General features: G+C 53.9%; 1 non-coding gene across 1 annotated transcript; it reads left to right on the forward strand.

Moving 5' to 3' along the window:
- The first annotated feature begins 11,018 nt into the window (after positions 1-11,018).
- Positions 11,019-11,177, forward strand: LOC144825699 (5.8S ribosomal RNA). The gene has a single exon (XR_013609519.1). It is a non-coding gene; the product is annotated as a 5.8S ribosomal RNA (ribosomal RNA).
- Positions 11,178-22,868: the final 11,691 nt, after the last annotated feature.

Genomic DNA, 22,868 nt, shown 5'->3' on the forward strand with positions numbered 1-22,868 from the left:
AAGATCTGCCATAAGTTGAGACTTAGGGGGTGGGGTGGGGGTGTTGGGGTGATATACAGAGACACCCTGAATCTGGCTACTATTGACATTGATGTGGTCCCAGGTTTTGAACTATTAGGTTTTGTTCTTAAGAATTACTCTGGCCAGGCTCTAACGGGGATTATCTGTTACAGACCCCTAGGGGCTCTTAGTGTACAGCAGTAGCAATTGCTGCTGGAGACCTTTACTAATATGGCCGCTACTCACCATAGTTTGGTGATCTTGGGTGATTTTAACCTCTGGCTAAGTGGTTCCCTTGATGCGGGTTATGCTAACATCCTTCAGTCCTGTGAAGACCTTGGTCTTTTCCAAAGGGTGTCCAAAGTTACTCCTATTGGAGGGCATCTTTTGGATCTAATTTTCTCAGAGGCTAGCCTGTGTTCATTGGGGAAATTCTGCCTATGGTCTGGGCAGACCATTCTCTGATTAAATTTTATGTGAACCCTGCCATGCAAACCACTCGGGCAGCCTACCCCTCGTGTGAATATATGAGCAGAGACTGGAAGGCTCTTCTGCGTAAGAGGCCCCAGGACCCGCTGTTTTTGGTAGAAGACTGTTTTTTCTCAGATGTGCAAGTTGAGGAGAGCTACTCTGCTCTCTGTACTAAATTCACCTTGGCTCTGGACTCATTAGCCCCTTTAAAAAAAACATTGTAAGAGGGACAGACCCTCGGCCCCGTGGTTCAATGAAAGTCTGAAAAATCTGAAACTTGACTGTAAACATGCTGAGAGAAGATGGAAACATGGTTATCTGGATGAGGATAAGCTCACCTGGAAAAGCATGCTGGTGGGCTATAAGAGGGCGAATAACAAGGCCAAGGCAGAACATTTCTCCACCCTGATCCTCAATGCTCCTAATAGTTCTAGAAGCATTTTTAACATCTTGAACAGCCTGACCAACCCAGAGTGCTCTAAGAACGTGATTCCCCCCTCTCAAGAACTATGCGAGAACCTGGCCAGGTTCTTTCATAATGAAGTCAAAAACATCATTGATGATTTGGGTGGGGATTATCCTCAATCTTAGGTGGGAGATATCACGTGTTCGGGCACTGAGGACATGATAGTAACAAGTGTGGAGGCGGAGGGTGTTAATTTTGAAGGCGGACTTGCCAATCACCTTGAGGCGGAGGACTTTTATGGACTGGCATGTGGTATTCCTTCTGGGTCCCCTTTAGATCTGATGCACTATAAAATCTAGAAATAATTTAAGGTAGAGTTGATTCCTACACTCCGTCAGGTCTGTAATCAGTCGCTCACTGACGGAGTGGTTCCATCTCAGTGGAAGCATGGTTTGGTGACTCCCCTGTTAAAGAAGCCTTCCCTTTATCTGGAGTGCCCTAAAACTATGGGCCCATCTCTCTCTTGCCTTTTCCTGCTTAAATTGTGGAACAAGTGGTGAGTAGCACTCTTTCCAAACATTTGGAACAACAATATTTATTGGAGGAGGTCCAGTTTGGATTTCTGCCATCCCACGGCACTGAGACGGCCTTGGTGACCGTGAAGGATGAACTTCGGAGGTGGGCAGACAGGGGTCAGGCAGCAGTACTTATTCTGCTTGACCTGTCTGCTACCTTCAACACTGTCAATCATGGAATCCTGCTGAAAAGGTTGAGAGAGGTGGGGGTGACGGGTTGTGCTCTAAGGTGGTTTCAGTCTTTTCTACTGGATAGACAGCAAGCAGTGTCCATCTCTCCTTATCAATCTGCTTTCACTAAAATTGTGCATGGTGTTCAGCAGGGCTCGGCAATTAGCCCCTTTCTATTTAATATTTATATGAAACCTCTAATTGCCGTCATCAAACAACATAATATTAATATCGTAAATTATGCTGATGACACACAGCTGATCCTCTCTCTTGAGGGAGATCAGTCAACTTCATTGGTAGTGTTTCATAGCTGCCTGCAGGAGACAGCGGTTTGGCTGAGGGGAAATTTGCTGCAATTTAATGCTGACAAGACGGAGGTGCACTATTGTGCTATGGCAAGGGTTCCCTCTGGGCTGCCTAGTCATTTTTGGTCCATCAACACCCCGATTGTCATTCAGCCTGCAAAGACTGTTCATAATCTGGGCGTTATATTTGATAGTAAACTTACTATGGAAGCGCAGGTGACGAAAACAGTGGGTTGTTGTTTAGCCATTATGAGATCTTTGTGGAAGATTTTCCCTCTGCTGCCCCCTTTGGCACGTGCGCTTATAGCACGCAGTACAATTCTTAGCAGATTAGATTACTGCAATGCCCTGTTACTTGAGTCTCCGAACTTCCTTTTTGACAGGCTGCAGAGGATTCAGTTAACAGCAGCCAAATTAGTCCTTGGCCTTGGCCGAGTTGCACTGGCTCCCACTGAGACAGAGAGTACAGTTCAAGTCTCTTTGTTTAGTGTTTAAAGCCCTGCATGGGCTGGGGCCCGTCTCCTTCCAAAGAAAATTTGAATGGTATGTTCCTACTAGAATTCTGCGCTCCTCCAGGGCGAAACTAGTAAAGATACCTAGATTTAGGAAAGTGATAGAAGGTGGCAGATCCTTCGGGGTCTCAGCTGCAAAGCTTTGGAATGCTCTGCCTCTAGAACGTAGACGAGTTAGTGACCTTCTCCTTTTTAGAAGAAGACTAAAAACATGGTTGTTTCTGAAGATTTAGGCGATCCTCTGCAGTGCGGCCCAATACTTGTAACTCTGAATTGCTAGCGCCAGGATGCCTGCCTGGTGACAGTATATCTAACAATATAATAAATAAGTAAATAAATATGAGAATAGTGAAAAAGACGAACAGTTCAACCATTTTATTTATTACAGAGTATATATGCTTGCATACAAGTACTGTAAAGTAGTCTACTCCTATCTGGCACATCCTAACCAATCATGTTTAGAATGAGTGAATGGCCAATTCCCTGTAGGTTGATCTAACTTCTGTTACCTTTGGGTTAGTGTACTCAAGCTGCCCGTCTAGGTGTGGCATCGGACAGCATCCCTCGTTTGAGGTTGAGCTGGAATTCCAACATGGATCGACCTCTCAGTGCCAGCAAAAAAAAACCCAGTGTAATCAAAGGCTTAATGTCCTATATATATTAACATCCTCCATGTTACCATACCAAAGCTCCAGTCGGGCCGCTATTGTGTTTTCCATTGTGATAGCTCTGTCACCAAACAGCCAAAAACAAATAACAATAGCTTGTGTGCTGAACCTAGCCCTTGTACAGAATGTTCAAGGTGTTCTGATAGAGTGCCAAAGAAGTGAGATTGAAAGAAAGACTGATTTCGAAGAATGTTATCCCATATGTACAAGCAAATATATGTGTGTCAACTGTCACCGTGTTTAAGGAGCGAAGGCAACTTAAAAATGTGAGCATGGAAAATGGCATTACTTAACCAGGCCACATGACAACATGATGTTGAAAGTGCAATGAAACACATACCTATGTTCACGGAAACATGTGAGTTCATATGACAGCAGCAGAACAAGACCTAATAGAATAAGAGGGTATGGCTAGGTCGTGTTGGCAGCTGCAGCCCTTGTCTAGTGATTGTGAGTTCCCAATTAGTTCCCTGTAAATCAATATGTCCTATCTCCCTCTGTGCACATTCTAGTGAGTATCTCTAAAAATGTGCATGACTCAAGTGGGTATGCTTTCAAGAACATTTAGGTTTTAGACTTGAATTCCTGTGTGCTCTCTGTCAAACGTATTTATACTGTATTTGGTGTGCCAGCAGAGGCATGTATCGGACCAAGAATCATTGCTAGGAAACTCATGTATGAGTATATACAGAGTGTCAGTAACTACAAGACAGACATGTTACTACCTGCATTTTCACAAATGTTTAAGGAGCCTGCACAACCCTTAAATCTATATGTATCAGCAGTGCATCTGCAAAGCTTTTGACACAATTCCATGATCAGTGGCTGCTTCAGTATTGTGTGGTTGCAGTGGTTGCCTAACTGGCACTAGATTGAATTACTGTGCCATTAGCCTTATCATAGCTTAGCTAGTGATAGACAGGGCTCTATTTCATCTATTTATATTGTGAAATATTAGGTAGACTCAGAGCAGGTGCCCTGTCTTCAGAGGCATCACTTGCCTCCACATCTGCCACGAAGCAACTGTAGGAAACATTGTACAGGCACACCAATGGGCCCCTCGTTGATGCAGTCTGTGTGGACATAAGCCCTGTTGCATCAATCATGTATTATGATGGTATCTACAATTAACCTGGTGGGAAGAGGGAGTAATGAATGATTAGAGTGTAGTGCAGCTTTGCTGTGTAAATGATGTCTGTGTGGGTGCCTCACCTAATAGGATATAGATCCCCTGTTTTGCTGTTTTTAGCACTTAAACAAAATTCGTTATGAGTGTATCAGGCCAGGAGCGCATAAAATGTTTCTATGTGCGATGAAGTTTAGATTAGAATCAGATAAACCTTCTGGGTATTGAGGCAAGTGTACTCTTGGTGACTGTTTTTGTGAAATTCATATCCCTTTTGGTAAAGGGGAGAACATCAATGTCATAATGTGTGTGTTTGAGACAGTAACATGAGGTGCATCTGCTGGTCTCAGTTCATGGGTGAATTGTGGCACCACTTTTGTTTCCAGTCACAATAAGTATTGACCCACTGGAGTAGACCTTAACTGTAAGTTGCCCTGTACTAGCGGGGTGGTAAATCCACACCTGTAAAAATTATATATTGCAGTAATATTGTGTGATAATACTTTGAGATTACACTGCAATTACAAGTCTATTCCCATAGAATGGGGAATACCTGTATGGACCCCGTTTTGCTGAGTGCAATTCTGCACAGTTTACTTTTTCCATGGGGATTTTTGCTCACATTTGCCACCTCAGAAAGCAAATCACAAATGCGAGCAGGGTGGATGCTGCAGAGTGGGGGAGGTGGGAGTATTCATGGGAGAAGACAAAGGAAACTGCGTTAGGGTTAAGAAGTGGGCGGAGACAGGAAAGTTGTTCCAGGTTGCAATGCGGTGGGTAAAACTGGGTCTGTTATTCCCTTACATTAGTAACCCAATGCACACATAACGTTTAAACTATGGGTTACATAAATCTAATAGTTTATAGACGTATACAGGAGTGCTTTCAAGAAAGGAACAATCTGACACTAATTAAAAATAACCGCTTTCGGTCTATATGAAGTTTCCCTGTCCAGCACCTGAAGCAACTGAGTTTTCCAGTGTGTGCTCAACAAGCAAAATAAACACACATACATTTTGTATGTTGCATTACATAGTGGCAGGTAATAGGCATGACTCAGTGTCAAAATGGATTAGAAAGCAGTAATAAAGAAAAGGGAAATAGGTTGTCTGGATATGAGGTTGTTCTGACTAACAATATTAACTTTGGATGGGCTCTTTCTGCAACAACATTCTTATTCTGCCCAAGTGATCTCTATCTTGCTTTCTGGTGTCCACACACAACCAGATCAAGCCAATTTCGGCCTTTAGTATGAGTTGAAAAGTGGCTTACAAGAAGGGCTGTGCGTAGTTTGCATAGCGCCACTAAGCACACTACCCAGAATTTTGGAAAAAAATGTGTGGAAAACGAGTGCACGCCCTGAGGGTCCCAGTGCACGGGACAGGGGTCCCTCGTGCCTGGGCAGGCTCCCCGATCTCCCCGGCCTGGCTGGGTTGGAAAACAGGGACCGGCCCGGTGCCTGGGTTTCGGTCAGGGCCTGGGGTTTGGGAGCCCCCATCCTGCGGCCTGCCAAGAGTCCATCTGCCCGGGACAAGGGTCCCTGGTGCAGAGCCCCAGAGACCTGCAAGGCTCCATGGCTTCCGGTCAGTCCTCCCCCAGGCGGCTGGCCCCCAGGAGGACCTGCGGGCCTCCCCATGCCTGAGGCCCAGCATGGGGTTTCAGAGCTCCCCTGAGGACTGCAGCCCAGGAGCCCTGGAGACCTGCAGCCCCAAGACCTGCAGCCCTCGAGCCCTGCAGCCCCTGAGCACTGCAAGGGCAGGCGGGAGCCATCCCACGAAGGCTCAGGGCAGGCAGATTGGCATTATTTCGGTCCCGGCCATCTGGTCGCACCAATCCTCTTGGCAATCTGGTTGCACGCAATGCTTTCCAATGGGGCGACCAGGTGGCCGGGCCAGCCTGGAAGTCCCGATGAGGACTCATTGGCCTCCCGTATCACAGCCAGGGCTCCAGGAGGTCGGGCACGTTCGTGCCTAGGGTCCCCTGTGCCTCACAGTGTGCACAGGTTACAAGAAAGAGGGGTAGCTTTCCTCCGGATTACTAGGGGCATGGTATGCCAGAACAACCCTCCCAGGCTGGCGGTTCTATGCCTGGTACCAGATGGGCTATGCCCAGGAAACACCTCCCCAGGCATCCAGGGCTGCCTCCTCTGGCCCGTGGCATGGCAGAGTGCCCGGGACGGGCTCCATAGTTCCCAGGCAGTCCTCCCACGGAGATCCGGGCTCTAAAGCTCTGGTGGTCTTTCCCCAGGCTTGAGGCCCAGCCGGGGTCCCCGAGCCCCCGGGTAGCGGAGCCCCTGAGCGCTGCGTGGGCAGGCGGGAACCCTACCATGAAGGATCGGGCGGGCAGCTGGGAGTCCTTTTGGTCCCCACCACCTGGTCGCACCTTTCCCCTTGGCCATCTGGTCGCACACAATGCTTTCCAATCGAGCGACCAGATGGCCGGGCACCCCTGGAAGTCCCGATGAGGGGCCATTCGCCTCCCCGATCCCAGCGAGGGCTCCAGGATGTCGGGTGCCTCCGCGTCCTGGGTCCCCTCCGTCACTTAGTGCACTTGTTACCAGAAAGAGGGGTAGCCTTCCTCTGGATTAAAAGGGGCAGGATATGCGGGGAAACCCCTCCCAGGCTGACAGTTCTCTGCCGGTAACCAGATGGGCTATGCTCGGACAACACCTCTCCTCCGTCCGGGGGCTCTGGCCCATGGCTTGGCAAAGTGCCCGGAACGGGCTCCTTGGGTCCCAGGCATCCTCCCCCGGGCATCCGGGTCCGAGAACTCCTGTGGTCCTCCCTTTGCCCGTGCCTGAGGCCCAGCCGGGGTCCCCGATCCCCCAGGAAGTGGATCCCCTGAGCCCCGCGTGGGCAGGCGGGACCCCTACTGCAAAGGCTCAGGGTGGGCAGATTGGAATCCTTTCAGTCACGGCCATATGGTCACACATTTTCCCTCGGTCATCTGGTTATGGGCAATGCTTTCCAATGGGGCACACAGATGGCTGGACTTCCCTGGAAGTCCCGTTAAGGGGACATTCGCCTCCCCAATCCCATTGAGAGCTCTAGGAGGTCAGGTGCCTCTGCGCCCTGGGTCCCCTCCATCACTCGGTGCAAGTGGGTTCCCAAAAAGAGGGGTAGCCTTCCACCGGATGACTAGAGGCAGGGTATTCCGGGACACCCTTCCCCGGCTGGCGGTTCTCTGCCAGTGACCAGATGGGCTATGCTCAGACAACACCTCTCCTCCGTCCGGGGGCTGAAGCCCATGGCATGGCAAAGTGCCTAGGATGGGCTGCATGGGTCCCGGGTAGTCCTCCCCCAGACATCCGGGCCCGAGAGCTCCGGTGGTCCTCCAAGTCCCTGAGGCCCATATGAGTTCCCCGAACCCCAGGGAAGCGGAACCGCCAAGCCCTGCCCTGTGTGGGCAGGTGGGAGCCCTACTGCGAAGGCTCGGGGTGGGCAGCTGGGAGTCCTTCCCGTCCTGGCCATCTGGTCGCACCTGCCCCCTCGGCCATCTGGTCGCACCCATTGCTTTCCAATGGGGCGACCAGATGGCTGGGCTTCCCTGGAATTCCCGATGAGGGACCATTCGCCTCACTGATCCCAGCGAGGGCTCCAGGAGGTTGGGCGCCTTCACACCTTAGGTCCCCTCCGTCACTCGGTGCGCGCGGGTTCCCAGAAAGAGGGGTAGTCTTTCTCCGGATTAATAGGGGCAAGGTATGCCGGGACACCCCTCCCGGACTGGTAGTTCTCTGCCGGTGACTAGATTGGCTGAGCTTGGATAACACCTCTTGGTCCGGAGGCTACGGCCCACAGCATGGCAAAGTGCCAGGGAGGGGCTCCATGGGTCCTGGGCAGTTCTCCCCCGGGTGTCCGGGCCCTAGAGCTCCGGTGGTTCTCCCCATGCCTGAGGTCCAGCCGGGGTCCCCAAGCCCCCGAGAAGCTGAGCTCCTGAGCCCTGCATGGGCAGGCGGGAGCACTACTGCAAAGGCTCAGGGTGGGCAGCTGGGAGTCCTTTCAGTCCCGGCCATCCTGTCACACCTTTCCCCTCAGCCATCTGGTCGCACGCAATGCTTTCCAATGGGGCTACCAGATGGCCGGGCTTCCCTGGAAGTCCCCATGAGGGGACATTTGCCTCCCGGAACCTAGCCAGGGCTCTAGGAGGTCGGGCACGTCTGTGCCTAGGGGCCCCTCCATCTTGCGGTACACACAGGTTACCAGAAAGGGGGGTAGTCTTCCTCCAGATTACTAGGGACAAGGTAATCTGTTACCCCTCTCGGCCTAGCGGTCCTCAGCCGGCAGCTGGATGGGCTAGGATGCCACCCCAGCCCTGGGACTGTCCCGGAGCCTGCTGTGTGGCAGGCTGCCCTGGATGGGGTCCGGTGGGCCCATGGAGCCTCCCCCTGTTGGGCTGGTTCCAGGGGCCCTGGGGAAGGTGGCCTCCCATCCTCAGGCTCTGTCCTCTGTCCTGCTGCATGGCAGGGTGCGCGAACGAGATTCCACAGGGCCAGGGAGGTTTCCCCTGTGACTTTGGGCCCGGGAACCCTGGCTGGGTCCAGGGGTCCCATCGGGCCCCGGGTAGGGTGCTCCGGCACTTGACCCAACCCCTCAGCCTTCTGCTCTGCCAAAGGCCTGGGACAGGGTTCCGTTGTGCCTGCAGAGCCTCCCCTTGCTTGGCTGGGTTCAGGAGCTCCAGGGGCTCCAGGGAGGGTGGCCTCCACACCCCAGGCTCCATCCTCTGTCCTGCCGCATGGCAGGGTGCCCGGGAGGGTGTCCATCGGGCACGGGGAGGCCCCTGTGCCCCAGGACCTGAGAGCACTGCCTGGGTCCAGGCCTCCTCCCCCGGGCCCCAAGCTGGGTTCTCTGGCCCTTCCCCCAGCCTGCTGCACTGCCAAAGGCCCAGGTTAGGGTGCCATTGTGCCCGGTTGAGCCTCCCCTTGCTTGCTGGCATCAGGAGCTCCATCTGGGGCCTTTGAGGGCCCCTGGGAGGGTGGCCTCCACACCCCGGGCTCTTCGTCCTTGGAGGCTTCCCCTGTGCCTCTGGGCCTGGGAGCCCCGGCTGGGTCCATGGCCTTGCCGAGCCACGGGTTGGGTGCTCCGGCCCTGGGCCCTGTCCCCAGACTGCTGCACTGCCAAAGGCCCAGGACGGGGTTCCGTTGTGCCTGGGGAGCCTCCTCTTACTTGGCTGGGATTCAGGACCTGCTTCCAGGGCCCACCTAAGGCTCCGTCCTTGCTCCTGACGCTTGGCAGGGTGCCCGGGACAGGGCCTGAGGGCCTGGGGAGGCGTTCCCTGCACCTCCAGGCTTGGGAGTCACATCTGGGTCCAGGGGATCCGTCGGGCCCCGGGTCAGGCACTCTGGCCCTGGGACCCATCCCCCGGCCTGCTGCTCCACCAAGGGCCTAGGACAGGGGTCCGTTGGTCCCATGCAGGCCTTCCCTGCTTGTTAAGGTGTCCGCGGGCCCCAGCTCAGAGGGCCCGTCGGGTCCCCCCTCACAGCCACCATGACTGGGTCCAGCTGGGGCCCTGGGCCTCCGGTCTCCCATGCCCCGGCACCTGCTCACTCTTTCCTTGGGGTACAGAGTGACGAAATGGCTTCCCTTTCGTGTGCGGTCATCTGGTCACACCTTTCCCCTCGGCCATCTGGTCGCACCGATCCCCTCTGCCATCTGGTTGCACCCAATGCAATCCTATGGGGTGACCAGATGGCCGAGCTTCCCTGGAAGTCCTGATGAGGGGTCATTTGTCTTCCCATCCGAGCGAGCGCTCCAGGAGGTCGGGAATTTTCACGCCTTGGGTCCCCTCTGTCACCTTTTGTGCACGGATTACAAGAAAAGGGAGTCATTGTCCTCTGAATTACTAGGGGGAGGGTCAGTCAGACCTCTGTGAGGTCCGACAATTCTGAAACAGGGGAAGGCAGAACCTGGGTCTGCCAGCCGGGGCCCCCAGGGGCCCGGGTAAACACCTGCCTCTCAGCCCCCTGTCATGGTCCTTTTTCTTTGAATTTGCTCAGGCAGACCTCCGTGACATCCGGCAATGCTGAGACGGGGGAAGGCAGCACCCGGGCCCGCTGGCCGGGGCCCCCAGGGGCCCGGGTATGAACATGCCTCTCAGCCCCTTCCCGATGGTCTTTTTTCTCTGAGTTTTTTTACTCAGTCAGACCTCCCTGAGGTCCAGCGATGCTGAGACAGGAGAAGGTGGCACCCGGGCTTGCCTGCCAGGGCTCCCAGGGGCCTGGGTACGCACCTGCCTCTCAGTCCCTTCCCGATGGTCCTTTTTCTCTGAATTTGCTCAGGCAGACCTTTGTGAGGTCCGGAAATGCGGAGACAGGCTGTGGCCCCGGAGGCCCGAGTATGCATCTGCCTCTCTGCCCCTTCCTGATGGTCCTTTTTCACTGTGTTTGATCAGGCAGACCCCCGTGAGGTCTGGCGATGCTGAGGTGAGAGAAGGCAGCACCCAGGCCCGCCGGCCGGGGCCCCCGCAGCACCCGGACCTGCTGGCTGGGGCCCCAAGGGGCCCTGGTACGCACATGCCTCTCAGTCCCTTCTCGATGGTCCTTTTTCTCTGAGTTTTTTACACAGTCAGGCTTCGCCACCATTGGTGGGTGGGTTGGGGGATGTGGACTCGCAGGCCGAGCGCCAGGCAATGTTTTTTTTCTCCCAACAGTGCAGTCTGACTCCCAGAGGGGAATCCTTAAACGTGGCACCCTGGCCGTCTCGCCGCACATGTGGTGGACGGACGGAGTCGCTTCCTCCCGCCTCTCCTGCACCCGCAGGTGAGTGAATGTTTTCAAAAAGTTGCCTGTGACTCTTGGCGGTGGATCACTCGGCTCGCACATCGATGAAGAACGCAGCTAGCTGCGAGAATTAGTGTGAATTGCAGGACACATTGATAATCGACACTTTGAACGCACCTTGCGGCTCCGGGTTCCTCGCTTCCCTGGGACGTGGCTGGGGCAGTCGCAGGGTTAACTCTGCTTCCCCTTCATTCCCCCACAAGTTCAGGCCCCCGATCACCCATTGCAGGGTCCCTTGCCGGGTCGTACCACATAGGTACGCCGCCGGCATGGCTGGCCCCGTGAAGGGGTCTGGTGACCGGTCCACCCCCGGGGTGGCTGGCTGCGTGCCATGCATGATTGTCTGTGGTGTCCCACCGGCTGCCCGCGCGCACTTGCCTTGGGCGCCCACCTCCGAGGCCAGCTTCCCGGCGAGGGCGAAACCCCTCCAGATGCGATCCGGGGAAAGAGGGCATGCGCTGCTGTGATGACAGGCCCCTGCTCCAGCAGGGGCCTGGCCTCCCCTGGCAACCCCCTTGATGCTCCGGCGTTATTCTGCCAACTACGACCTCAGATCAGACGTGGCGACCCTCTGAATTTAAGCATATTACTAAGCGGAGGGCAAGAACCTAACCAAGATTCCCCCAGTAACGGTGAGTGAAGAGGGAAGAGCCCAGTGCCGAATCCCTGCGTACAGAAGACCGACTCCCCGGCGTTGCTCAGGGGGCCCAAGTCCTTCTGATCGAGGCTCACCCCGCGGACGGTGTTAGGGCATTTGCAGCCCCTGGCATGCCAGGATCGGGTCTTCTAGGAGTTGGGCTGCTTGGAAATGCAGCCCAAAGCGGGTGGTAAACTCCATCTAAGGCTAAATACGGGCACGAGACTGATAGCCAACAAGTACTGTAATGGAAAGTTAAAAACAACTTTGAAGAGAAAGTTCAAGAGGACGTGTAACTGTTGAGAGGTAAATGGGTGGGGTCTGTGCAAACCGCCCTGAGGATTCAACAAGGCAGGAAGGTCGGTGGCCCGGGAGTTCCGGATCCATCCGTGGGACTGGCGGCCGGGCCCTCCACAGCCCCTGCAGGGCACATTTCCTCCATGGTGGTCCGCTGCAACCGGCTCCGGGTCAGCTAGGAAGGCTTCGGGTGGCAGGTGGCCCTTCGCTCTGGCAGAGGGTGTTACAGTCCCCCTGGCAGCAGCTTCGCCGTGTCCGTTGGGCCGAGGGAGATTCAACCGCCTCCGTGCCCTCCCCAGGCACCCGTTCCCAGACGCCCCTTGGGAAGCGCCGGGACGATTGAAGGGGGCACGGGCCCCCTGCTCCACACTGGGTGCCAGAGGTCTGCAGTGATGTCGGTTACCCACCTGACCCGTCTTGAAACACGGACCAAGGAGTCTAACACTTGCGCGAGTCAGATGGCCGAGCAAAACCCTACGGCGCAATGAATGTGAGGGCCAGCACACGCCGGCTGAGGTGGAATCCCACTGCACTTCCAGCGGCAGGCACACCACCGGCCCATCTCACCTGCTCTGCCGGGGAGGTGGAGCATGAGTGTGCATGATAGGACCCGAAAGATGGTAAACTATTCCTGGGCAGGGTGAAGCCATAGGAAACTCTGGTGGAGGTTCGTAGAGGTCCTGACGTGCAACTCGGTCGTCTGACCTGGGTATAGGGGCAAAGACTAATCAAACCATCTAGTAGCTGGTACCCTCTGAAGTTTCCCTCAGGATAGGTGGTGCTCGGAGCCCCCAGTTTTATCTGGTAAAGCGAATGATTAGAGGTCTTGGGGCCGAAACGTTTTCAACCATTTCTCAAACTTTATATGGGTAAGAAGCCCGGCTCGGGGCATGGAACCGGGCATGGAATGCAAGTGCCTAGTGGGCCACTTTTAGGAAGCAGAACTGGCACTGAGGGATGAACCAAACGCCGGGTTAAGGCGCCCAATGCCGATGCTCATCAGCCTCAGAAAAGATGTTGGTTGATATAGACAGCAGGACGGTGGCCATGGAAGTCGGAATCCACTAAGGAGTGTGTAACTGTTAAGACACAGAACGGTGTACGCGGATCGACAGCGCAGCCAGGACCCTCCCGAACTACAAGCCCCGGAGCCAACACGCCGGGAACTACATTTCCCAGCATCCTGTGCGCGGCGCATGCGCACAGCAACCAGGCGGAAGTAATGGCATAAAGCCGACCGAAGGAGCCGAGGTAGACGTCGGATATTCCGGGAACACAGCTGGCTGCTGTGCAACAACCGAGGTGAGCCACAGACCCGAGGAACGTCTCCTTGCCGAGACAACAGCGCACTTGACCTTGTCCCTGCAACCAAGTGATACACGCACTTGAACTGCGCGAAGCCTTGTCCCAGACGCCAGTCCCCGCTCGAGGGTTTCGAGCGCTTAGAACTGCGTGAAGCTTTGTCCCCGACGCTTCTAACCCCAGTTCCTGCTCGAGGGTTTCGAGCCAGTGGAGAAGCGCAAAGCAGCGCTTCAAACCCAGTCCCCGCTCGAGGGTTTGCAAGACGTTTGAATACTAGCCCTAAGGGGCCAGCTGAGCTTCAGTCCCCGCTCGAGGGTTATCGAGCGCACTGAAACAGCGCCTAGGCAAACCAAGACCCTCTATCCCCGTTCGAGGGTTACTGAACAAGTGGGATTAGACAGACAGTTTATCTTTGTTTTCCGGTCACGCTTGAGGACTCAGAGCTGGCTAAGAACCTTTACTTTTCTATACTTTACGTTGCCCTCCGTTGGATGGTGTCGGGACCGACATCAATGCGGAGGACGAATTAACCAGGACGCGGTGTTCTCACCCTCTAACTCGAATGGCATTGCCGGCCACTTCTTAGCATGGTGTCCTCTGTTGGGGAATGCCGGGACCGGCATTCGTGCAGAGGACAGTTGGACAAAGAGGAGTGTAGCCCACTGACTTATTGCTGGCTGTATTACGTGGTCTCTACTCGTGTGAATAAACAGGGTTTTGCCCATAAAACACAAGCCTGTTTGCGTCTGTACTGATCGGTAAGGTCTTAGAGTTCTACCTTCTCAACCCCGGGGTCTCAGGGGATTACATAATATCCGACCTACAAACCCAATCCATCTCCTGGTTGAAGAAGGTAACATGGCGGCAATGGACGACGTATTGGCAGCATTGCTTGACGTACAGACTGAGTTAGCCGCGTCACAACAAGAAGCCGCGGATTTGAAGGCTAGGATGGATCATTTGCAGCGGAATCCCTTCAATGCAGGGGCTCATAGCACAGGACAACAAGCTGCGGTAGTGGTGGAAATGCCAGTAGCCATCCCCTTGGCCACACCTGAAAGATACAGTGGCGACCCGTCAACGGTTCAGGTGTTTATAACACAGGTGGCTCTTCACTTCTCCTGTAAGCCTAAATCCTTTCCGACAAATCAGGCGAGGGTGGCATTCATGATCTCGTATTTGGCCGGTAACGCGGCTCAATGGGCCGTGCCTTTGGTGAGCAGGGACTATCCCCTTCTGTACGATTGGGAAGCCTTTCAGGAGGAATTTGTCAAGGTGTTCGACAGGAGAGCTGATTCCTACACAGCAGACAGAGAATTGCTACAGCTGAAACAAGGGGCCACGGGACTCGTGCAGTATCTGAATGCGTTCCGGCATCTTATCGCCGAAACCAAATGGCCACCGGCTAAACAAACTGCGCTATTCCACCAGGGATTGAGCGAAGAGCTGAAAGACGTGATCGTGCAGATTGACCCCCAACCCGCGCATTGCGAAGATCTGATCAGCCTGGCTCTGCGCCTAGAACATCGATTAAGCGAACGTCGTGTGGTTGGACCCAGGAAGGAGAAGACCCCTCCAACTTTGGGCCTTCACGGTTCCAGCGAACCGCTTCCGGCTCCTCGGAATGAACCCATGGACATCGGGGCCGTCAGAGCCAGTCTAACAGCGACGGAGAAAGAGTCCCGCAGGAAACAGGGCCTTTGCTTATACTGCGGAAAGAAGGGACACTATGTCCACGAGTGTCCGGCGAAAACAAGAACAGGCCGTTCGCGCCCTAGTCGACTGTCCACCGCGACAGTGGAGAAGGGGGCGGAAAACTAAAGGACTCCTGGAACAAAGAAGGGGATTCCTGGAGTCATGGATACATCCCTTCCATACAGCGGCGCGACTTGACCAGATCCCGTCACTTGTTTATTCCGCTATGTGTAAAGGTGCAGGAAGAATGGATCTCTGTCTCCGCTATGGTGGACTCTGGAGCCACGGGACTGTTCATGGACGAAAAAGAAGCAGAACGATAGGGGTCACACTTCTACCCTGTTCGGATCCAGAGGACGTCTATGCGGTGGATGGGCGCAGGTTGGTTTCGGGGCCCATCAGTCATCACACGGGGAACCTGGAGGTGTGTTACGGGCCACAGCATCAAGAGGACATGGACTTCAAGATCATCCGTGCCCCGCAGTATGGAGTCATCTTAGGGTTACCATGGCTGAAGAAACATAACCCTTCCATCAACTGGGAAACCCAGGAAGTACGGATGGACTCCCCTTACTGTTCACAGTTCTGCGGAGCAACAACAACGCACGCAATAACGGAAGAGACACGGGGGTATGCGGTGGCCACGGCAGCCGAGAAAGAAGTGACACTCCCAAAAGCATATCAGGAATACCAGGACGTCTTTGATGATATGCAAGCAGAAACGCTTCCGCCGCACAGGGTATATGACTGCCAGGTTCCTGGGGCCAATATTCCTAGCGGGAGACTGTACGCGTTATCGGAGCCCGAGAACAACCACCTTCGTTCCTATTTAGACACAATGCTTAGGCTGGGGTTCATAAGGCCATCAAGATCACCGGCGGCCTCCCCTCTTTTTTTTATTCCGAAAGCCAACGGAGAACTACGCGCTTGTGTGGACTTTAGGGCTTTGAACGCCATCACCGTCAAAAACAGATACCCACTGCCACTCATCAACGTACTACTGGAACAGGTCAAGGGCGCCAAGGTGTATACCAAGCTGGACTTGAAAGGGGCATACCACCTCGTCCGCATGCGTGGTGGGGATGAATGGAAGACGGCCTTCAAGACACGATTCGGCCTCTTCGAATATAAAGTGATGCCTTTCGGGCTTTGTAACGCCCCTGCGGCGTTTCAGTTTTTCCTGAACGATGTGCTAAGCGACATATTGGACGTGTATGTCGTCGCCTACATAGACGACATTCTTGTGTATTCCGATAGCAGTGAGGATCATGTGAAACACGTCTCCTCGGTCCTTCAGAGACTTCGGGAAAACTCCCTATACTGCAAGCTCAGTAAATGCGACTTCCACGTCACCTCAGTGGAGTTCTTGGGGGTGATGCTAAGCCCTAATGGACAGACGATGGCTGAAAGGAGGTGAAGGCGGTGGTAGCCTGGCCGGCCCCTAAGAACGTTAAGGAAGTGCAGAGCTTCCTTGGCTTTGCCAACTTTTACCGAAGGTTCATCGAGGGGTTTTCTGGTTTGGTGGCTCCCATCACCCATCTACTAAGGAAATCGTCTCCGTTTTCATGGGACGCAGGGGCACAGGGAGCCTTTGAGGTGTTAAAACAGTCCTTCATCACTGCTCCGGTGCTGGCACATCCCGACCCGGATCTGCAGTACATCGTGGAAGCGGACGCCTCTGATCTGGCGGTAGGGGCCATCCTCTCGCAAAGAAACCAGGGGACCGGAGTGCTTCATCCGGTAGCTTTCATGTCCAGGAAACTAAACGATGCAGAGCGGAACTACCATGTAGCAGAGAAAGAGCTGGTGGCAATTAAGGAAGCCTTCACAGAATGGAGACACTTGCTGATGGGGGCCAGACACGTGGTCACAGTGTTCACGGACCATAGGAACCTCCAATTCATGACAGCGGCCAGGCAGCTGTCTACGCGTCAATTGAGGTGGATGCAGTTCTTCTCAGGGTTCCACTTCACCATCACGTACAGGCCAGGTACTAAGAACAAAAAAGCTGATGCCCTATCAAGACAGTCCAGCAGTACGGGGAGTCCGAAGCCAAACGTCTGGCCCATCATCTCTCCGAGTGTGGTGGTGGGAGCGATTCAGCCGGGGGCGTTCCTCCGTGGAATCCAAGACGGAATTCGCACCTTCGAGTGGAGAACATGGCTTCGCCGCCACGAGGAATGGAGGGTTACGGACGGGATACCGGTGAAAGGTGGTTGCATACTGGTTCCCACGTCTACACTGAGGAAACAGGTGTTCGTGTGGTGTCATGAGTCACCTAGCGCAGGACACCTAGGGCTGGAAAAAACGGTGGACTATGTGTTGCGACAGTTCTGGTGGCCTTCAGTACGTGCTGATGTTCGTGGCTGGGTCACCGCGTGCTCTGTGTGCGCTGCCATGAAATCGGATCATAGGAGACCCCAGGGACTCCTACAATCTCTACCAACCCCTGTACGACCATGGGAACGCATTTCCTTGGACTTCATAGTCGGCATGCCGAAGGACCAGGGGTGTACCGTCATTCTCGTCGTGGTAGATTACCTCACAAAGATGGGTAGGTTCATCGCCTGCAAAGGGGTACCAACGGCAGGGCAACTGGCTGTAACGCTCCTGAAAGAAATAGTGCGCGTCCATGGCCTACCCAGTGTGATTGTGTCGGACCGCGGATCGCAGTTCACGGCACGGTTCTGGAAGTCTTGGTGTTCTGCTCTCCACGTTATCTCGGCGTTATCCACCAGCTACCATCCCCAGACGGACGGCCAGACAGAACGCCTTAATCAAACATTGAAGCAGTACCTCCGCTGTTTCGTCGACCAGGGCAAGGAAGAGTGGGTGGATCAACTGTGGCTTGCTGAAATCGCATACAATAATGCCACACACAGCTCCACGAAGGTATCGCCTTTCTACTGCAACTATGGGCATCATCCCAGGTTCCTTCCGCTGGTCCATCCTGTGGCCCATGCGGGAGTGCCCGCTACCAACAGATGGGTAGCTCATATCAAGGACACGATCTTAAACACCAGACGCTGTCTGGAGGAGGCCAAGGAGGCGTATAAGGCGTACGCGGACCGTAGACGGCGGCCGGGTCCGCTTTACAGGCCGGAGGAGTACGTGTGGGTGTCTTCCAAGAACCTGAGGTTTCGCAAGCACAGCGTGTTCCACCCACGATTCATCGGACCTTACAAGATCAAGGCTTGTCTCAGCCCGGTGACTATGAGATTGGAGCTACCGGCCAGCATGCGGATACATCCGGTGTTTCACGTGTCACTGCTCAAACCAGCACGCTCGGCCATACGGTCTGCCCCTTCTCCTGTTCAGGTGGAAGCCGACCGGGAGTATGAGGTCGCAGGTATCAGGGATTCCAAATGGCGTCGGGTCAAGCTCTGGTATCTGGTGGTGTGGAAAGGGTATGGGCCGAAGGAACAGTCGTGGGAGCCGGTGTCCGGATTGTGCGCGCCGCGGTTGGTGTCCGCGTTTCACAGGAAACATCCGGAAAAACCTGGCCCTGTGGTGAGGACATCGGTGGAAGGGGGATGTACTGTTAAGACACAGAACGGTGTACGCGGATCGACAGCGCAGCCAGGACCCTCCCGAACTACAAGCCCCGGAGCCAACACGCCGGGAACTACATTTCCCAGCATCCTGTGCGCGGCGCATGCGCACAGCAACCAGGCGGAAGTAATGGCATAAAGCCGACCGAAGGAGCCGAGGCAGACGTTGGATATTCCGGGAACACAGCTGGACGCTGTGCAACAACCGAGGTGAGCCACAGACCCGAGGAACGTCTTCTTGCCGAGAAAACAGGGCACTTGACCTTGTCCCGGCAACCAAGTGATACACGCACTTGAACTGCGCGAAGCCTTGTCCCAGACGCCAGTCCCCGCTCGAGGGTTTCGAGCGCTTAGAACTGTGTGAAGCTTTGTCCCCGACGCCAGTCCCCGCTCGAGGGTATCGAGCGCTAAGAATAGCGCGAAGCTACGCTTCTAACCCCAGTCCCCGCTCGAGGGTATCGAGCGCTAAGCATAGCGCGAAGCTACGCTTCTAACCCCAGTCCCCGCTCGAGGGTTTCGAGCCAGTGGAGAAGCGCAAAGCAGCGCTTCAAACCCAGTCCCCGCTCGAGGGTTTGCAAGACGTTTGAATACTAGCCCTAATGGGCCAGCTGAGCTTCAGTCCCCGCTCAAGGTATATCGAGCGCACTGAAACAGCGCCTAGGTAAACCAAGACCCTCTATCCCCGTTCGAGGGTTACTGAACAAGTGGGATTAGACAGACAGTTTATCTTTGTTTTCCGGTCACGCTTGAGGACTCAGAGCTAGCTAAGAACCTTTACTTTTCTATACTTTACGTTGCCCTCCGTTGGATGGTGTCGGGACCGACATCAATGCGGAGGACGAATTAACCAGGACGCGGTGTTCTCACCCTCTAACTCGAGTGGCATTGCCGGCCACTTCTTAGCACGGTGTCCTCTGTTGGGGAATGCCGGGACCGGCATTCGTGCAGAGGACGGTTGGACAAAGAGGAGTGTAGCCCACTGACTTATTGCTGGCTGTATTACGTGGTCTCTACTCGTGTGAATAAACAGGGTTTTGCCCATAAAACACAAGCCTGTTTGCGTCTGTCCTGATCGGTAAGGTCTTAGAGTTCTACCTTCTCAACCCCGGGGTCTCTGGGGATTACAGTAACAACTCACCTACCGAATCAACTAGCCCTAAAAATGGATGGTGCTGGAGTGTCGGGCCCATACCCAGCCGTCGCTGGCACTGAGAGATGCGGGGGCTAAGTTGTGATGAGTAGGAGGGTTGCTGCGGTGAGCACGGAAGCCCTGGTGAGGGCCCGGGTGGAGCCGCCGCAGGGGCAGATCTTGGTGGCAGTAGCAAATATTCAAACACGAACTTTGAAGGCTGAAGTGGAGAAGGGTTTCATGTGAACAGCAGTTGAACATGGGTCAGTCGGTCCTAAGTGATGGGTGAGTGCTGTTCGGAAGGGACGGGCGATGGCCTCCGTTGCACTCGGCCGATCAAAAGAGAGTCTGGTTCAGATCCCCGAACCCAGAGTGGAGGAGACGGGCGCTCTCCCAGCATCCAGTGCGGTAATGCAAATGATCCCGGAGAAGCCGGCGGGAACGCCGGGGAGAGTTCTCTTTCTTTGTGAGGGGCAAGGTGCCCTGGAATGGGTTTGCCCCGAGAGAGGGGCCTGAGCCTTGGAAAGCGTTGCGGTTCCAGCGGCATCCGGTGAGCTCTCCCTGGTCCTTGAAAATACGGGGGAGATGGTGCAAATATCGCGCCGGGCCATACCCATATCCACAGCAGGTCTCTAAGGTGAACTGCCTCTGGCATGTTGGCACAATGTAGGTAAGGGAAGTTGGCAAGTCAGATCCATAACTTATTTATTTATTTATTTATTCAAAGTTTTATATAGCGCGAACAGGATCCTTACAGATATCAGAGCGCTTCACAAAGACAGGGAAGGGGCAGTAGGAGTCAACAGAGATAATGGGAGACAGTATAATAGTCAATAACATGGTAATAATAATGGATAATAAGAACATACATAAAACCAATCCATATACAATCAGGTAAGGGAGTAATATAGGAACAGCACAGGTCATTGTTCACACTACAGAGGTGTACAGGTGGATCAGTAAACCAACATGTATCATATCTTGGTCGGTAGTAAGAAAGTAGCGCAGTAGTGCCCCCAACAAGTAGAATATAGTGCCAGGGGATAGGGTGAGCAGTGATACACATCAGTGCAGAGTCTCTGTACCAACATCTGTAACGATCAGGAGATCTTGGCCAGAAGGATGGTTTTCACCTCTTTCTTGAAGAGTGCAGTGGAGGAGATCAGCCTGGTTTCAGGAGGGAGCGCATTCCAGATCCGGGGAGCCATCCCTGAGAAGGAGCGCTTGTAGGTTTTCACTTTCCGGAATCTGCGGGGTTTCAGGAGAAGATTTTTTGTGCTCCTATTGGATCTCGAACCTCCTGATAAAGACAGCTTTTGAGCGAGGTAGTTAGGTGCCTTGTGGTGCACGGCCGCGTGTGTCATAACTGCAATTTTTAGCTGTATTCTGGCTTCAAAAGGCAGCCATTTTAGAGACTTTAGGTCTGGGGATATGTGCGAGTGCTTTCTAGAGCCAGTGATGAGTCTCGCCGCAGCGTTCAGGGAGGCTCTTAAGGGTGCTGTTGTTGATAGCGGGAGACCGCTGAGGGCCACAATTCCATAGTCTATTCGAGGGATGACTAAAGCTTGTACAGCAGTTTGGAAGTCTTTGGCCGGGAGGAAGGGTTTAATTTTCCTCAGTGTGTTAATTTGGAAATTAGCTGCTTTTGTGGCTTTGCTGACGTGCTGCTGCATGTTGAGCTTGGCGTCGAGTGTGATGCCTAGGGATTTCGCCGAGTCCACGATGGTAGGTTGGACATTGAGTGCTGTTAGGTTGTTGAGCCAGGTTTGGATGGTGGAGATTTTCGTCGGGGGTGAGATGAGTAGGAACTCATTTTTCAGAGCATTTAGTTTGAGGTGATTATCGGCCAGCCAAGCTTGGGTGTTAATAAGCGTGGAATTCAGGTGTTTGATATCTTCCGGGGATTGTAACTTTAGATAGAGTTGTGTGTCATCGGCGTACATATGGAATTGTACATTGGATGCTTGAAGCAAGGTGGCGAGCGGTTCCATAACGAGGTTAAACAGTGTAGGGGAGAGGGTGGATCCTTGTGGGACACCTAGATCTACAGGCACAGGTGTAGATAGCACATTGTCAATCTTGAACCTCTGGGACCGGTTGTGAAGGAAGGACGAAAACCACTTGAGAACAGTTCCCGATAACCCCATTCTAGTACTTAGCAGCTCCAGCAAATTCTCATGTTTGACCGTGTCAAATGCAGACGAGAGGTCAAGAAGGATGAGGAGGCAGGACTCATTGCGATCCAGAATTTGGAGGGCGTCATCAATTATGTGTGTCATAGCTGTTTCAGTGCTATGTTTCGCTCTGAAGCCTGATTGATGAGGGTTGAGGAGGTCAAATTGATCAATGTGTTTTGTTAGTTGGAGTTGGACACATTTCTCCAGCAGTTTGGCCAGTGTGGGGATATTGGTGATGGGCCGATAGTTGTTTAGGTCAGACGGATCAGCTGTAGGTTTCTTGAGTATAGGCGTGACTTGCCCCACCTTAAGGGAGTCTGGAATGTGGCCTTCTTGTAAAGAGCTGTTGATGATCTTGGTCCAGAGAGGGAGGAGCAGGGGGATAAAGTCTTTTACCGCATTAGCAGGTAGAGGGTCTGTGAGGTGATTAGAGGGCTTCAAGGTGCAGAGCAGTTTGTGTATTGCTTCTTCCGAATAGGTATCGAAGTACTGCCAGGATGCCTTGTTTTTAGGTTGAGTGCCTGCCTTTCTGGTGTGGTTGGGGTATCGGCTTACATCCATGATGAGGTCATTTCTTATGTTGTCAGTCTTTAGTTTAAAGAAAGCAGAGAAGGCTTCACAGTGTGGGGTGTCCTTTGTTGTGCTGTTTGATTGCGTGGGTTGTGCCTTTGTTTGGGTCTTGATTAGTTCGAACAGCTTTCTTGGCCTGTTCTTCGCTTGGTCCAACTGGCGGCTGAAGAAGACAGACTTTGTGCGCTTTATTTTCCTAAAATAGGCATTTCTCTTGTTTCTAAGCTTTTTGAGATGCAGTGCTTAGCGATAAGGATTGGCTCTAAGGGCTGGGTTGGTCGGAATGGGGCATGAAACGGGGCTGGTCGCATGCCGCGGCTTGACGAGGCACCTCCCTCCGGGTCGACGGCGACTCTGGACGCGAGTCGAACCCTTCCTGTGGATCGCGCCAGCTGCGGTGGACGCCTCTCCCCACGCCCCCTCCCCGGGGGCGCGAGGCCAGCGATCTGCCTTGGCCAGCGCCTAGACTTAAAACTGGTGCGGACTAGGGGAATCTGACTA

This window comes from Lissotriton helveticus, chromosome 3_1 (genome assembly GCF_964261635.1).
Source record: "Lissotriton helveticus chromosome 3_1, aLisHel1.1, whole genome shotgun sequence".
NCBI classification, from domain to species: domain Eukaryota; kingdom Metazoa; phylum Chordata; class Amphibia; order Caudata; family Salamandridae; genus Lissotriton; species Lissotriton helveticus.